Source organism: Crotalus tigris, unplaced genomic scaffold, assembly GCF_016545835.1.
Source record: "Crotalus tigris isolate CLP2741 ecotype Arizona unplaced genomic scaffold, ASM1654583v1 scf7180000017871.4482833, whole genome shotgun sequence".
Classification (NCBI taxonomy): domain Eukaryota; kingdom Metazoa; phylum Chordata; class Lepidosauria; order Squamata; family Viperidae; genus Crotalus; species Crotalus tigris.
Window position 1 is genome coordinate 1,412,967 of NW_024096690.1, and position 17,212 is coordinate 1,430,178.

The 17,212-nt window shown below is 41.2% G+C and overlaps 1 protein-coding gene across 12 annotated transcripts in view; it reads left to right on the forward strand.

Annotated features, from left to right (window-relative positions):
* Window positions 1-17,212, forward strand: part of RARB (retinoic acid receptor beta) — a 458,555-nt gene that overhangs the window by 381,019 nt on the left and 60,324 nt on the right. The window lies entirely within an intron of this gene.

Here is a 17,212-nt window from a genome sequence, read left to right on the forward strand (position 1 = left end):
ACTCACAAGTGATAGAAGACTCCAACTTGCTTGTTCAGAGAAGAATCTTCTCTTTCAGCTCAGCATTCAATACCATCATTCCAGAAATTATTCACTTTAAACTGTTTCAGCTCACTGTGTCTGTTCATACTTGTAGGTGGATTATCACAGATGGATTTTGACAGATAGAAAGCAACAATTGAAGCTAGGGGAAAGTTACATCTAATTCCCAGACAATTAGCACAGGACTATGTGCTCTCTCCATTGTTCTTCTCTCTACATATACCTGTTCTGTCCTTGCTACATGTTACTCTGTGTGCAGCTTGACCTGCAGCTAAACCTGCCTATACTCCAATAAAACAGACCATGTGTAGATCTAGATGCTTTATTAAAGGAACGAATGGGAGAAATTAGGAAAAATAGAAATACATATAGTAAGAACCCAAATATAAAATAAGCGGTCTTAAGTTGTTGGTGAGCATAACAGTAACAAATACAGATCAATCTAGATCTTGCCAGCGATGCTGTGTGTATGGGATGTGGATTTTTGTGTTCAGATGAATATGTGTCATAGATTAGGCTGGATTTTTTCCCAGTGCTTCTGTTTCTTCAGACTGCTCAAGTAAATGGAATCTGGATTTTCAGGATGCACTTGTTTTTGGAATGAGGGGTAATGGGAAGATGGATGTTTTAAAGGGCTGGATCAGGTTGCAAATAATAAAGATTGGTATTTGGCCCCAGCCACTGGGTGGGGGGAACAGAGAACAACAGCATTACACAAATTATACACAAATTATATGTTGGGGGCATGAGAGTACTAATGATTGCACTTCAAGGGAACCCTCTGTTAAAGCAGCGATTATTGGCCTATTTAAGACAGTGAGTCTGCATATAGATGGGAGTTTGAACAATTGGCCTTGTAGTGCAGCTCTAATAATCTGAAGCTCAATATGTTTAAAACTATAGAGATGAGAGTGGATTTTAGAAGGAGCCTTTCTGTTTTACCATATCTTACTATATTTGACAGCACAGTAATAGGATAGAGTCCTCCAAGTTTTGGAGTTCTGCTGAACACCTAATTCTCACAGTGCTGTCTAATGTCTATGTGTATTTACCTATGTAGTATGGGTGTAGTATTATTATTTATCCTTCTTATTATTTTCTTCGCTCCTTCCTCTTATTGGCATTGTTGTTGTTATTATTACTTAATCTTTAATTTGATTCATAGTTTGGGACTGGTAAAAACTTATTATTCTGTTGCTTTGCATGTGCACTGAGAGCTTCTGCACTGGAGACAAATTTCTTGTGTGTTTAATTATGCTTGATCAAAGAATATATTAAAAAAAAATACCTTGCCAGTGATTCTTCTGCTTATGATGGAATTTACATAATGGAAAGTTCTCAAAAACTTTTTGCTTGTTTACCTCTGCACTTTTTATATCATGTAGCCAACCTTCAATGTGTAATATGCACTCTATACATGTGAGCTTCTTTTGCTTTTTTATCTAAACTTTTATCTATAGATAATTTACTAACCTCTCAAAAAAAGAATTTTTGCAGAAAATTCTGTTAGCTTTTCTCCTTGTCAGCCTTGTTGTTTTATTGATATTCACCTGTAATTATTTTTAACACCTAGTCCAATGTTTAGAAAGTCAATTGGAACAGTGTTTGACTACATAAAAGGTTACCATTACCCTCTTTATCTTTATCACCAAATCCTTCTACTGTAAGCTGAACCTCTTGACTAAAGTAGTTTACTTACTAGAGTAACTAAATTAGCAAATATATTACCTCTCTTCTTGATTGACATAACCTTTAAATATTTGTTTAACTTCCTTATAACTTTTTCTAAGAGTCTTAATTCTTCCCTAGCAGAGAACGTCCTTCTTTTCCTCCAGCCTTTCTTAATCCCATATTTGCCAATCAACATCTTCCCCAGTTGGCCCCTATTATTCTTTGCAGTCTGGTTTTTTTTTTGGGAGGGGGGGGCATCTCAAGTCTTCAAGCATAGAATAATTTTAAATTATTGTAATTTTAATCATAATATTGTAATATTATTTATTTAAATATATAATAATATATTACCTGTCATGTGTATATAAAGTTGAGCAGATAACAGATTTTTCAGTTCCTTGAGGGAGATAAAACTATATTTCAGTTAGTACTCCCATCAGTAGAGCAGGCTGGAAGAAGGGGAGTTTTTGTCACTATATATATTATATAGTTGTATTCTTATGCAGTTTCTTAAAAGTGTCAACGTATGCCCATATGAAAAAACTGTTTTAGTATCAATCTTGTTCACTGTCACAATGTTGCACATTAACAGATAGGTTCTTATAATCATTATTTATCAGATAGTATGTTGATTATGCCCTAAGTCAAAACTGTTCAGACTAACATCATATGACAGTGCCCAAAAACTGACCCTGCCCCCGCTCCACCCCCTGCCCCCGCTCTACCTCCTTTGCCCCACCCCACCTACCCGCAGGGCCACTCACTGCCTCCAGGGCTCGCCGCAGATCGCCCAGGCAGCCCAGCAGTGCTATGGCCCTCTGCCCTCTGCCCGCGCCTTGCAACATCAACTGTGCACGATGGGGTGTGAGGGCAGAGTCTTGTCTACACTGCCTATCTGCCATGTCCTTGGCTGTGCTGCTCTGGTTGGACCATGCTCAGGGGCAACTTTCCTTCGGGGGACTGCTGGAGAGGAGGGGATTGCGGGGGAGGCAATGGCAAGTGTGCCCACAGAGAGGGTTCTGAGTGCCGTCTCTGGCACCCATGCCATAAATTCGCCACCACTGTCATATATAAGTAGTCTGATACTTTAATATGAGGAGTTCACATTTGTCTCTGGTATCTCATCATGCTAAGATTAGGTAAGCTAAACAAGTCTTCAGTTTTTGGCTGAAGACTCAGTTGAAAAGCCAATGGTCTTGAGGAGAATAAAATCAGAAACCATGGCTTAAACTGAATTTTAAACCCAGATATTTTGTTAACAATAATCAAGTTTAATATTTTTATGACAAATACTTGTTGTAGCACTATACAATGTCGATAAATGTACTATAGAGAAGAGAGTGGATTTCTGAAATTTATAATGAAAAATAGAAAATAATTAACTATAATTAATATAAGAGTATTTTTAATATTTACAAGCATAATTTCTTTGCAGTAATTTTTTTTCCTGATCTATTTCTTGACTTTCAGCTTGCAATATATAAAAATGTTAGACTCAGCAATTGTAATGTTGATACTTAAAACTCTGGTCTTTAGTACTGACTTTGTCTTCTTTGTAACACAGCTTGCAAAAGATTTATGTGGGAGAAAAGAATGTACCAAGCTTTTTTCCCAAATAATGTTGGTATTGTGCTGGTAAATAGGAAAAACCAATACTTTGGCACATCCATCCATCTATTTAGAGATTTGTCTCTTGTTCTAATCTAAATATTTAGAAGACAACATTCTTTTGGTACTGAAACATGATGCGTATTTATGACATAAACTAAATATATAGCAAACATGACTAGAACAAATTCAAACCAAAAAATGGAAGCTATACTCATCCACTCATTCACTCACTCACAAACACACATATAAATGCATACACAATGTGTGTGTGTGTGTGTGTGTGTACACACATATATGTTTGCTTGTTTGTGGATTGATAAGTATTTTAGTTTGGAAACTAATATATTTCAAAAGTGAAATGAATAAATGTTCAGAAAAGATGAATCATATTCAACTCAAACATATATATACTTTCTGTGGCCATGAAAGGACTCTTAAAGTAGGAGTGGGTGCCATTTTCTGTCATTTCCTACAGCCATATCAGCTTAGAAAAAGCCATAAGTTGCAATTCACAAATAATTGTGATAGTGCAGGCTCCATTAGTTTTAATGGGGCCTCTGGTGGAACACACTTTGAGGAGTGAGACTGTTAACATAAATAGCTTTTCTCATGACTAGACATGGCAAATTTGTTTGCATTTGAAATTCATCTTAAATAGCCACAAATCTAAGTGTTGGAAATGGCTTATTTCTAAATCAATGAGGCTGAATTATCTTAAAAGTGGCCATAATTGTATGTTTCAGCTTACTAAAAGTTTTACCTTAAAAAGTTAAAGAGGAATAAAATAAGAGTTAAATGGTTGTACTTTATGATTGTACTCTATCTGTCTGTCACATTTAGATTACATTTCTATCCTAACCTTACAACAGAGAATTCAACCACATAAATTCACATTTTGGGACTGGCAAGAACATGGCCTGGCAACAAATTGTATCTTTTTTTTCCAGGTGTAAAATAGTTTCCCATCCTGGCATTTTCTAAATACATTATAATCCAACTCTTAGAATTCTTAGCCAGCATTCCATACAAAGAATAGAATACCAAATGACTGGTATGAATACTGAGAGCCAGTTGGTTTAATGGTTAAGATACCAATCTAGAAAGCAGGAGAATGGGAGTTCTAGTCCCCACTTAGCCATGAAAACCAGCTGGGTTACTTTGGACTAATGACTCCCTCAGCCATGGAATCCTTCTCAAGCTCTCTCTAAGTTTATTGAAATCAGCTCTCTTAAAGTCCAAGACTCTTAGTTTGACTGTGTTCTGTTGCTTGTGCTTGCATAATGATGAATTCCAATATTGCATGATCACTCTCCCCCAAGGTTCCTGTGGCTTCAACACTTTCTATCATTTCATCTCTGTTAGTGAGAAGTAAGTCCAATATAGCTGATCCCCTAGTTCCCTTCTCTACTTTTTGGGAGACAAAGATGTCTGCTCAGTTTTTCAGGAATCTGTTTGATCTTCCACTTGGTGCAGAGTTTGTGTCTCAGTTGATGTCAGGATAATTAAAGTCCCCCATTACTATTGTGATGTGCTTCCTACATACCTTAGTTAACTGACTAGCAAAAAGTTCATCTATTCCTCTGTTTGGTTGGATGGCCTATAGCAGTGATGGCGAACCTTTTAGAGACCGAGTGTCCAAACTGCAACTCAAAACCCACTTATGCATTATCGGGTGCTGGGTGGGTGTGGCCCACTGGCTGAGTGTGGCCAATTGAGTAGGTGTGGGCGTGGTTGCGGTGGTAATAGCAGACTGGGTGGGACTAAAAAGTTCAATCAATTTCAACTTTGCAAAATCTTTTTTTCCCCACAAGAAGTTGAAATTGACTGATTGCTTGAACCTTTTTTTTTTTTTGCACACGGCGGCGGAGGCCTAAAGCGAAAAGGTTTTATAAAACCCAGATGAAGGCCTAGGACTGGGGCAACGGTGTGCGTGCCCACAGAGAGGGCTCTGGGTGCCACTTCTGGCACCCGTGCCATAGGTTTGCCACCACTGGCCTATAGTATACACCTATGGCAATGTCATTCCTCCCCTTTTATATTGACTCAAAGGCATTCAAGATAGTTTTCATCATTGTTGTGCTTTATTTCTGGAGAGATATAATTATTTTTTACACAGAGAGCAACTCCACCTCCTCTTTTATTTGGTCTGTTTCTTTTAAATAATTTAAATCCCTCTAGCTGTGTGTTCAATTTATGGTTTCATCCCACCAAATTTCTGTAATGGCAACAATATCATATCTGCCCTCATTTACCTGAAATTTCTAATTTACCCTGTTTATTGCTCATACTCTGTGTGTTGGTGTATAGACATTTGAGTCCTTTATGACTGACCCTGTGTTTACTTTCTACATAACCTGTGTGGTGCCTGAGTTCCCCTATTTTCTTATCACCTGTTTGATTAGTGCACTTGGTGTGGCACTTGCTATTAAAAGCTTGATTTTGCTTGACAGCAAGGTTGATATTCTTATCCGCACACACATCTATGTTACATGCATTGATAACCCTATAATTTTTAGATTATCGGGGACATGAATGTTCTGTATCAATTAACTCACTGTCCCTGTTGTTCAGTTTAAATATTTCTCCAGAAAATCTGTAAATTTATTGCCAAATAACTCAGTCCCTTTCTTTGATGGATGCACACCATCTCTTTTGTACACGTTTTCATTGGACCAGCTGCAGACATCATGACTAATATAACCAAAGTCTTCCCCTTTACACCACTCCTTTAGCCACATATTGAATTCTGCCATACACTGGCCATTTCCATTTTGCGCCTTTTACACTGGTAAAACCTCTGAAAAAGTAAGCCTACAGCCTATCCTGCTAAGCTCCTGCCCCAAGCTCTGGAAATCATTCTGCACAGAGAGTACATCTTTTTGGGACAGATCATTAGGTAGAAGAGTTAATATCTAATCAGGATAGATTTTAAAGTGCTAGACACAGAACTCTAAACAGTTCTGAAAATCGTTTCCTTCCTTCCTTCCTTCCTTCCTTCCTTCCTTCCTTCCTTCCTTCCTTCCTTCCTTCCTTCCTTCCTTTTTACCTCTTTCTTTCTCTCTCTATCATCTCTCTCTCACACACACTTGTTTACATATTTATTTGTATCCCACCTTTATTATTTTTACAAGTAACTTAAGGTAGCAAACATATTCAATGTATCTTCCACCTCCTATTTTCCTCACAACAGCAATCTTATGAAATCAGTTGGGCTGAGAGAAAGTGTCCGGACCAAGGTCACCTAGTGGGCTTTCATGGCTAAGGCGGGACTAAAATTCACAGTCTCCTGCTTTCTAGCCTGGTGCCTACAACTTTTTTTTCTTCTTGATGGTTACAGGGGAAAGAAAATAGGATTTTTTTCTTGAAAGATTATTTTTTGAACTTCATAGTTGCAGAAATTATGTCTGATAAAAGAAACTGTGCTGTCTCTATAGCTCTTGAAGGTAAGGAAGCCATCCTAGGATACATACTTGACAATTCTAACCTAACAAGGAGACAGATAATTTTCTTCATAAATATTTTAAAAAGAGTAATGCTCTTTCGAGTTCCTGTGGACATGCTCATGCAATTTTCTTAATATCACAGAACACTAGAAAAGTGATTTGCCATTGCTTTTTGCTAGGATGTTCTTTCATCTTCCCCTTCCTTAGTCTTATAGCCTCAGAATTTTCTACCTAAATAGCAGCCAAAAATAAGCCTGCTTAAGTTTTTCAAAATCAGCTTAGCAAGTGTGACTTAGCAAGTATTAGTGCTGCTGAATTTAGACAGAGCTTCATCTTTCCTTGGCTTTTGTGTTTGACTGTTTTATTAGGCTAATCTAAATGAGCCTTATCTAAGTACAGTCTTTTTGAAAAAGGATGCCTGAAGTATGTGTGTATTCTTTGTACTAACATTGTAAAAGAGCATATTGTATGTCATTTGAATTAGCTTTCTTTTGTGTACAAAAGCTGATACTTACAGTTAATGAAAGCTGTTCCCCTAAAAGTTCTCAGCTAGCACTGGAGCACTTTTTTGTTTCCAGTACTTTATATAAACTAGTTTGCAAGTTTAGTTTTCTCCTTGTAAGTTTGTTTTCTTCGTCAATAGGAGGCATGCATATAAAAAGGCAACGTTATGCATTCTCATGATTTTAAAAGAAACACATTATGCTAAGCCAAGGCTTTTTCCTCTTGAGAAAATAGTGGTTTATATGAGTAGATTTTTTTCCAATTTTCAGCAATATTTATTTATTTATTAGATTTGTTTGCCACTCAATTTGCCCTAAGGCTGAATATGATATGCTGGTATAGATCCCTCTCATTTCGTCATGTTGGATAACAAGGCAAGATGTTCCAAAACATTTATGTTGGATTAAATACCTTTAAATTTTGAGCAAAGAGCCATTTGGTTTATTATTATAGAGGATGTGATTACAATGGCCTCCTTTGTATCCAGGTGGCATTCAAAAGTTTTTTGTGACACTAGTTATTAAATCTGTTCAGATCTTCTTGAAGCAATCTATCTCTGAACTAAACTCTTTCATGTTTGACATCGTAATAGAGAAGCATTACAAAAGTAAATAATAAGAAGTTTGGTCTTTTTTTCCTCTTCTTTTGTTTCTTTTTCTTTTTTAGCATTGTGCTAGAGTAATATTGTCTAGATAGCATACTCTGGCTTTAAATAATGGACCTAGTAACTGTCTTTATTTGTTCCTGGGTACATGTGGTTTCACATATCATTCTCCACTTTCGATGAGGCAGATAAGGTATCAACACAATTAAATGTGAAAAATAATCCGTCTGCTTTGCCAGTGGCGAATGCTCAGAGAACACACATTGGTACAGTCGATTTTGAATTATTTATACTTGGTGTTTTTTCTCCCATTGCAATCTGTAAATGAGCACATCTAATGCAACATGTCTAAGATGATACTCTACCTAACAATATTTAAGAGAATTTATTGTGGAAGGACTGGAATGGAGAAAAGAGACCAAATATTCTGTTCTGAAGAATTTTGAATTGTAGAGATTGGGAGGAAAGGAGGAAAAGAAAAAGTAACCTATGTATATATGAATAAGAATGTATCTGATAAAAATATTTTTTTCCAGAAATGGGTTTCTCCATCATATTTTATCTATTAACTAAATTAAAATAGAAATATCCAAATGTCTTTTAGAATTTGTTAATGCATATAGCATGCTCAAACACAGCATTCCCACTGTTTATTCATCTTCTGCAAACCTACTTTAGATGGCAAATAAAACACGTGCTGCGGTCTGTACATACAATATTTTATCTGGCAACAGTAATATCTTTCCTGCTTATTTTTGTCACTGACACCCTCATGCTTCTGTACCCAGAGGATTTATGTAGGTATTGAATAGCCATTAACACTAATGAGAATTGTTCATGTAAATTCCTCATGCCTTACAGGCATAATATTCTCTCTTGTAAGAGTACTCAATGCTAATAAATAGAGTGAAATGTGGACAAATGAATTCTTGAAAAAATAACATAGATAATTCATATCCTACTGGCTATTAGTTTGAAATCACTACATTATTGTTATTAGGGATAATAAATTACGTATCTCATCGTAAGACGTGTAGTTCTCTCAGAAGGAAATGCCAAATGTACAAGACTGTACTATTAAAAAATACATTTCAAGAAAAATGAGCCTGATTTTGATGTGTATTCTGTTGGTATTTTGTAAAAGTGTTTTGGATTGGAGAATTATACATCCTTTATATCAGGGATTAAGATCTCTTTGTATTAATTTACAGTTCCTAGTGGTCCCAGTCAATATGACCAATTCTAGGTACAGTTAGCGACAGGAGCTCATAAGTTCCAAATTCAAGAAGTCTTCTGGCAAATGCAAGGTTTCTAGCTTCATATTTGCTTTGTAATATTAGTATAAAAGTAGGAGCTTATTTCCAGGAAAAGTTTAGTTCGTAAGATTATATGGGTTATTTTCTACTAGCTAATGTTCTGGCATGCTCTTTCATCAGAGCTGTCCCAATTTTTCTAATGTACTCTCTTCTGGTAGCTTCTAATATCTTCAAAATGCCTATATTGTGATTGGCAACCTTTTTTGGGTTGTGAAAAATACTTTATTTTGGGGAAGATGCCAAAACAGGGGTGGGTAACAAGGTAAACAGGTACTAATGCATTCCTGTTCTTTTCCTGTAAATGAGAGGGGCCTTCTCATGTTATTTCTTCAGCAGTTGTAATAGGACCCTTGGGTTAAAAGTATTGCCTGGGTTTGTAGTATAACAGGACAACTGTCAAACAGGTGACCTATAAATGGAAGTCAAATGGGTAGAGTGTCCTTCCTCATATTGCAGGTTTTGTTTCTTTCATTCCGTGAATCGGATACTCTGGATTTTTTTTTAAAAAAATGCATTATTCTTTAATTATCCTATCATGCCTGTATCTGCATTAATTTGAATTCAAATAGCTCTTTGCACTGCATGGAACTTCTTCTTTCCATGCAATATGTTATCTCTAATACTTGCTAATTATCTGTCTCTGTTTGTTCTAGCTGCAGAACCCTCTTTCTAGAGAAATTTCCAACTTCTAGGAGTTGTCTGGGAAGCTTATTTCTAGAAGCTGAAATTTGTGTGATGTTTTGCATTCAAATAGTGGTGGTTATTCAGGATTAAATTTATAACTTTTGCATATCCTTTTCTATGCACAAAACTGACTAATTTAAAACTGGCATCAAAACTGGCATTCACTTGATATGTGTTTGTGTGTGTATACACATACACATACATGCACATATACACATACTCATATACACATACACCCATGTCTATGTGTATCAACCCTTAAGTAACCCTAACATACACACTCACCAGTAATTTTCCAAGTCAAGAAAAATCTGAGAATCCATGTATTCTTAATAATAATAATAATAGTAAAGTTGGAAGGGACCTTGGAGGTCATCTAGTCCAACCCCCTGCTCGGGCAGGAAACCCTACACCATTTCGGACAAATGGCTGTCCAGTCTCTTCTTAAAAACTTCCAGTGTTGGAGCATTTACTGCTTCTGGAGGCAAGCTGTTCCACTGATTATTGTTCTCACTGTCAGGAAGTTTCTCCTTAGTTCTAGGTTGCTTCTCTCCTTGATTAGTTTCCACCCGTTGCTTCTTGTCCTGCCTTCAGGTGCTTTGGAAAATAGCTTAATTCCCTCTTCTTTATGGCAGCCCCTGAGATATTGGAATACTGCTATCATGTCCCCCCTTGTCCTTCTCTTCGTTAAACTAGACATACCCAATTCTAGCAACCGTTCCTTATATGTTTTAGCCTCCAGTCCCCTAATCATCTTTGTTGCTCTTCTCTGTACTCTTTCTAGAGTCTCAACATCTTTTTTACATCGTGGTGACCAAAACTGGATGCAGTATTCCAAGTGTGGCCTTACCAAGGCATTGAAGAGTGGTATTAATACTTCACGTGATCTTGATTCTATCCCTCTGTTAATGCAGCCTAGCACTGTGTTGGCCTTTTTGGCAGCTGCCGCACACTGCTGGCTCATATTTAAGTGATTGTCTACTAGGACTCCGAGGTCCCTCTCACAGTTACTACTATTGAGCATGGTGCCACCTATGCTGTACTTGTGCATTTGGTTTTTCTTGCCTAAATGTAGAACCTTGCTTTTTTCACCATTGAATTTCATTTTGTTAGTTAGTGCCCAGTGTTCAAGTCTGTCCAGATCCTTCTGTACCTGAAGCCTGTCTTCTGGAGTGTTGGCTATTCCTGCCAGCTTGGTGTCATCTGCAAATTTGATGAGTTCCCCATCTATCCCTTCATCCAAATCGTTGATGAAGATGTTGAAGAGTACTGGGCCCAGAACAGAGCCCTGGGGCACCCCACTACACACTTCCCTCCATATAGATGCAGTTCCATTGAGGACCACTCGCTGAGTACGGCCGGTCAGCCAGCTACGGATCCATCTGGTGGTGGTTCTGTCTACCCCACATTTTTCTATCTTGTCAAGTAGTAGGTTGTGATCTACTTTATCAAATGCCTTACTGAAGTCCAAGTAAATTATGTCCACAGCATTCCTCTGATCCACTAATTTTGTCACTTGGTCAAAGAATGCAATAAGATTTGTCTGGCATGATCTATTTTTGACAAACCCATGTTGGCTTTTAGTAATGACTTTGTTTGCCTCTAGGTGTTCGTTGATTCGTTGTTTGATTATCTTTTCCAGGATCTTCCCAGGTATTGAGGTCAGGCTGATAGGTCTGTAATTTCCTGGATCCATTTTTTTTTCCTTTTTTGAGGATGGGAACTACTTCATTATGTTTTATGTTGTTTGACCTTTATCTAACACAGGGAGTGTCAAACTTGCAACATCACATGTCGCAACATATCACAACTTTTTTTGCCATTGCTGGCAATGGGGTGGTGCAATTTCGCTATGACGCATCCGGCCCATGGGCCGGCAGTTTGACACCCCTAATCTAACATATTCTGGCTGATCCATCTTCTAATGTGATCAAGTATTTTTTTTCTAATTTCACTGATGGATAGTTGCAGGTTAAAAATCTATTAAGTCTTAGAATTCAATCCATTATATTACATTGCGGTTTCACTATATCTGCATATTAAGTCCTATGAAGACAGAGTGAAGGGTTAGGTATATTTAACCTACTATTATAGAAAGTATGATAGCAACTTTAACTAACTGTAAGTATGGTAGTAGTGACAGATTCTGCTTTAATATTGAGATAAGTACAGTTTAAAGTTTGAACTGATAAGCAGGTAAGGACTAGACTTCTTTGAATATGTGACATGGGATATTTTAATTTGAATTCCTCCAATAAACAGAGAAATGACCAGTACCAAAACTGTGATTTTATGTATAAATTTGTTCATTAATTAATTATTAAATTTAATTCATTAATAATTCTATTGATGTCCACTGCATTAAGGATAATCTTACTGTTTGGATGACACAAATACTTATTTGATGCAGTGTTGGGTTTTTTTTAAAAAAAAGTTAAGGAAATCCATTTTTTTTAAATGCATTTGTCAGATTTATCTTATCTTTTTTTCAGGTACTCAAGTGGTACACATAAGATTCTCTTAACCTATTTTCCTCATAACAGTTCTCCAGCATGATTGGATGGAGAACCCACGGATGGGTTGTCTTAATCTATCTGCTCCAATTAGACTAAGTCTGAAATTTAGTACCGCCCCCTCTGTGCCAACTGCACCCCAGTTTTAGACTTAGTCTCTTTGCTCTAAGACGCGTTTTTTCTTCGCTCCTGGAGCAGAAGACTGTGTATTCCTATTTTATTTCATCCCAACCTGTAGCCTAGCAGGCTGACAGGCTGACAAAACCTCCCTTTGGGGGGGGGGAAACTTTCCCTTTCTCCCTTTGAGAGCCTTTCAGCTTCACAATCAGCTTGAAAATTGGATTCCCAGAAGCAAGAGAAATCTCCTACCAGGGGCCGTTCCTCTGCATCAGAGGCTCCATTCTTCTAACCAGAGCCTGGAGGCCTTAGAGGCAGGGGTAAGCTTGCCAATTGACTGGGGGGCTCCGCAAGGGACGACGAGGCTCATCAGGCCTGGAGGGAGCCTTTTCTAGGTCCCTCGGCCTCAGCAGACCGCCCCAGCAGCAGGAGAAAGTTTTTGGCACCGATCCAATTTTCAGAGCCTGGAGGCCTTACTAGGCCTCGGCCTGCCTCAGCCTCTCTCAGCTCACCTAATTGTAATCCATTCGCTGCGTTAGGAGCCCAAGCGATTTCTTGGAACAAGGGCTTATTGCAGCTTAGGCCACAGGCCTCAAGGCCTTCTTCTTCTAATGGCCTTTTTTTTTTTAATCCATTCGCTGCGTTAGGAGCCCAAGCGATTCCTCGGAACAAGGGCTCATCGCAGCTTAGGCCACAGGCCTCAAGGCCTTCTTCTTCTAATGGCCTTTTTTTTGGGAATCCATTCGCTGCGTTAGGAACCCAAGCGATTCCTTGGAACGAGGGCTCATCACAGCTTAGGCCTCAGGCCTCAAGGCCTTCTTCTAACTGCCGTTTTTTGGCGTGAACTCGGCGGCCGCCATTTTGAATTGACTCACGGCGGCCATTTTGTATGTGACTGAGGCCCAGACTGCCTGGAGTTTCTCCTGAAGGCAGTGTTCATCACCGGTGACAGAGGCTTCGAGACTACAGCGTTGAACCGGGGAGGGCCTGTTCACTCCCAAGGGACGCGGTGCCCATTAATTCCCCGCCCACCCCCCTCAAGGGCTGAATCATCTCTGCAGGCTCCCTTGGTGAGTTACAGCGCCGAGGGGGGGCGTTTTGCCAAGGTTGAGCCCAGAGCAACTCATCATGGCAGAGAAAATCAGCGAGCCGGCCAAGAGGAAACGCCAAACAAAGGCAAGTGGAAAGAACACCACCAAGCGAGCCCGGCCAAGCAGGGAGCCACAGAGGGAGGAGGAGTCCCAAAGACTGAGAGCGGCCTCCCCAGATCTGACAGGCACGATGGGAAGGTCCATTTTTGAACCCCTTTCCTCACATTGTGCCTCAGCCCCAGGGGCCTGGTCTTCCCCCAGGGGAATTCCCCAATTAGATTTAACCACAAGAGTGGACCCAGGGAGGGGCACAACCAACCAGGACACCCCAGGACCCCAGGCCACGTTCACCCCCACTGCAGCAGGGCTTCGCCCTCATGAGAACCACTCCTTGAATCCGGACCTCCTTCAGTCCACGATAGCCCAGGCTGTGGCCTCCAACACCCCACAGCCACCCCCCCAGGCCACGTATCATCCACAATCTCCAGATTTGATGGAGGATCCCTCATCGGATTTGGAATCTACAGGAGCTGAACAATCTGGCCTGATTTTGTTTGAGGACGAGGGCATCACTCCCTCTGACCCCACCCCTCCTGTCAGTCTCTTTGACCATTCATTCTTTAATTCCCTGCTACTCAGGGCCTGCACTACTGCAAATCTCCCCCAAGAACAGGAGACCCCACCTACAACGTCCAAGGGTCCCCACGCCATATACACCGAGCCCTCAGTCTCGCAGAACAATATTCCCTGCCCTTCCCTTTTTCTGAATATAGTTCAAGAACAATGGGAGAACTGAGGATCCTTCTTATGCCCCGGTGCAGTAGAGAGAACATTATTCAATGTTGCCCGTTCTCTGGCCTCCCTATTGGAGATTCCTGAGATTGATGAGCCTCGAACTCATTGTTTCCCAATGCTAACATCCCTGGGGACATAAATGAGGCACTTAGGGCGGAGGATAAAAAGATTGACTCCGCATTGCGTAGTTCCCATCTGGCATCAGCCTGGGCAACAAAGGCGGCAACGTCCATGGCCTTCTTCGCCAGGGCTTTAGCCCTTGGGTTACGTGAGCTCCAGGACAGGATCCCTCCGGACCAGCTCAGAGCTCACCAAAATCTGGGTAAGTTAGTGGCTACATCCCAGTACCTAGCCGACGCTTCTCTGCACATGGCTAGATACACTGCCAGACCATCGCTGCACATGGCTAGATACACTGCCAGACCATCTCAGCATGAAGGCTCCTTTGGCCCAGGAATTGGCGAGCAGACACCAAGACCAAGTGGCGTCTGGCCTCTAAACCTTACACAGGTGGACATCTCTTTGGTAAGGCACTAGAACCATACTTAACTGAAGGTAAGGACAAACGTAAAACTCTGGTTAACTCATGTCACAGAGCAGTTACAGGAGGCTGCCTTTCGACCAGCTCCATCCTGGGACTGGGCCCAGGCATCCCTCTATTCCTTTCAGAGACAAGAACGACAGCAGGATCGTTCAGCATGCAGAAGCAGACCACAGATCCAGGCCAAGCGGCCCCTTCAAGGCCGAGGGGCCGTTCCTCTAAACGAGGCAAGTGATCTCACAGTCTCACTTCCCATAGGAAGCCAGCTGGCCCCTTATTCCAGCACTTGGGCAGTCAACCATCACTACAGATGCATGGGTGTTAGACACTGTCACGCAAGGTTTGAGACTACAATTTTGTTCTCAACCACCTGACAAATTCCGCTCTTGCCCTATCCCAACGAGCAGGTCCAGGGCTGACTTTATGTCAGAGGCCATAGCTCATTTATTACAAATACGAGCAATTGAACCAGTACACAAGACCAAGAAGGACGAAGGTTTTACTCAAACCTCTTCGTCATCCCTAAGACTTGGGGGGCTGGAGGGCAATCTTAGACTTGAAAGATCTAAACCTTACTTGAGGTATAAGAAGTTTAAGATGCAACCACTTCAATCAATCCTGGCCAGCATCAGGCAAGGTGACTTTCTTACCTCAATAGACCTAACTGAGACATGTTTCCTAACCACCGCAAATTCCTCAGATTCAGCTATGCCCACTACCAGTACAGAGCCCTACCATTTGGCCTCTCATCGACACCGAGGGTATTTACAGGTACTGGCAGTGCTCGCAGCCCACCTTAGACAAATTCCAATCAGAATTCAATGCTATTTAGATGACATACTAATTCAGTCATCATCATTCCGAAACGCTCAGTCAGACCTCGCCCTAGCCATCAAGGTCTTTCAGGAGCACAGGTTTTCTGTTAATTTCCAGAAAAGTCATACAACAACCCGGCTCCTCCATTTGGGCGCTGTTATAGACACGGACAATTGTACGGTCTACCTATTTCAGGACCGAAGGAACTCTATTCAGACTCTTGTATGTCGGATCCAAAGGGCCAGAGTAGTCACATTGGCCTCCCTATCACAGCTACTGGGGAAGACGGTGTCCTGCGTGCAAATTGTGCCATGGGCACGCCTCCACGCCAGAGAATTACATGGCTTCTCCTTCCATTTCAGAGACTTGAACTCCCTTCAATGGTGGGACTCCCCGGCGCTGTCACGGGGAGCAGTATTAGAACCAGACAGGATTACCATTACCACAGATGCAAGCCTGTTTGGGTGGGGGGCACACCTCCACACGCACTGGGCTCAAGGTCGGTGGTCCAAACAGGACCTAAAGAACAATATAAACTGTGCTCCTCCCTGATGGAGGCAAGATTCAGTTCCGCCCAGGACCCCAGCCATATGGCCCTAAAGGGATTCACCGATATAGTACAGGGCCAACATGTCCTGATTTTAACCGACAACATTACAGCCAAGGCCCACGTCAACAGACAAGGGGGGACAAGGTCCAGGCCTCTCATGCAGGAGGCCAAATGGCTGGGGTCCTGGGCGGAACTGAATCTTGCCTCCATCAGGGCGGAGCACATATCCGGAGTGACCAACCAGCAGGCGGACTCACTGAACTGAGCAACCATGGACCATTCCGAATGGCAGCTGGATCCGAAGGTGTTCAGAGAGATCGTGGACAGGTTTGGTTCCCCAACCTTAGACCTTTTGCCTCCCCCACCAACTCACAACTTCCCAGATTCCTTTCTGGGTTCCCACCTCCATCAGCGGAGGGAACAGATGCGCTCCGCAGTCCCTGACCCAGGGAACTGCTCTATGCCTTCCCTCCTCTGCCGTTTCTTCCTGCCACAATCAGGAAGATCCTTCGCGAACGAGCAGAGGTCCTCCTGGTTGCGCCGCATTGGCCGAGACGCTCTTGGTCGCTGACCTGATGGAGCTCTCCGCATCATCTCCATGGAGGATCCCAGCAAATCGCATCTCCCACATTCAGGGGGAACTATGCCATCCAGACCCTCAATGACTCCAGTTAACCGTCTGGCACTTGAGAGGCAGGCCTTAGGCTGAGATTCATATTCGTCAAGGGTCATAGCTATGATTCAGCAATCCAGGCAACCCTCGACGAATAGAATATACGATGCCACATGGAGAGACTCCTGTAATTGGTGTTCAGTTCGAAAAATTGACCTTTTGGCGGTTTCAATGCCAGTTATCTTGGAATTCCTGAGGGATGGTCTAGACAAAGGGCTTTCCACAAGCACCATCCGCAGGC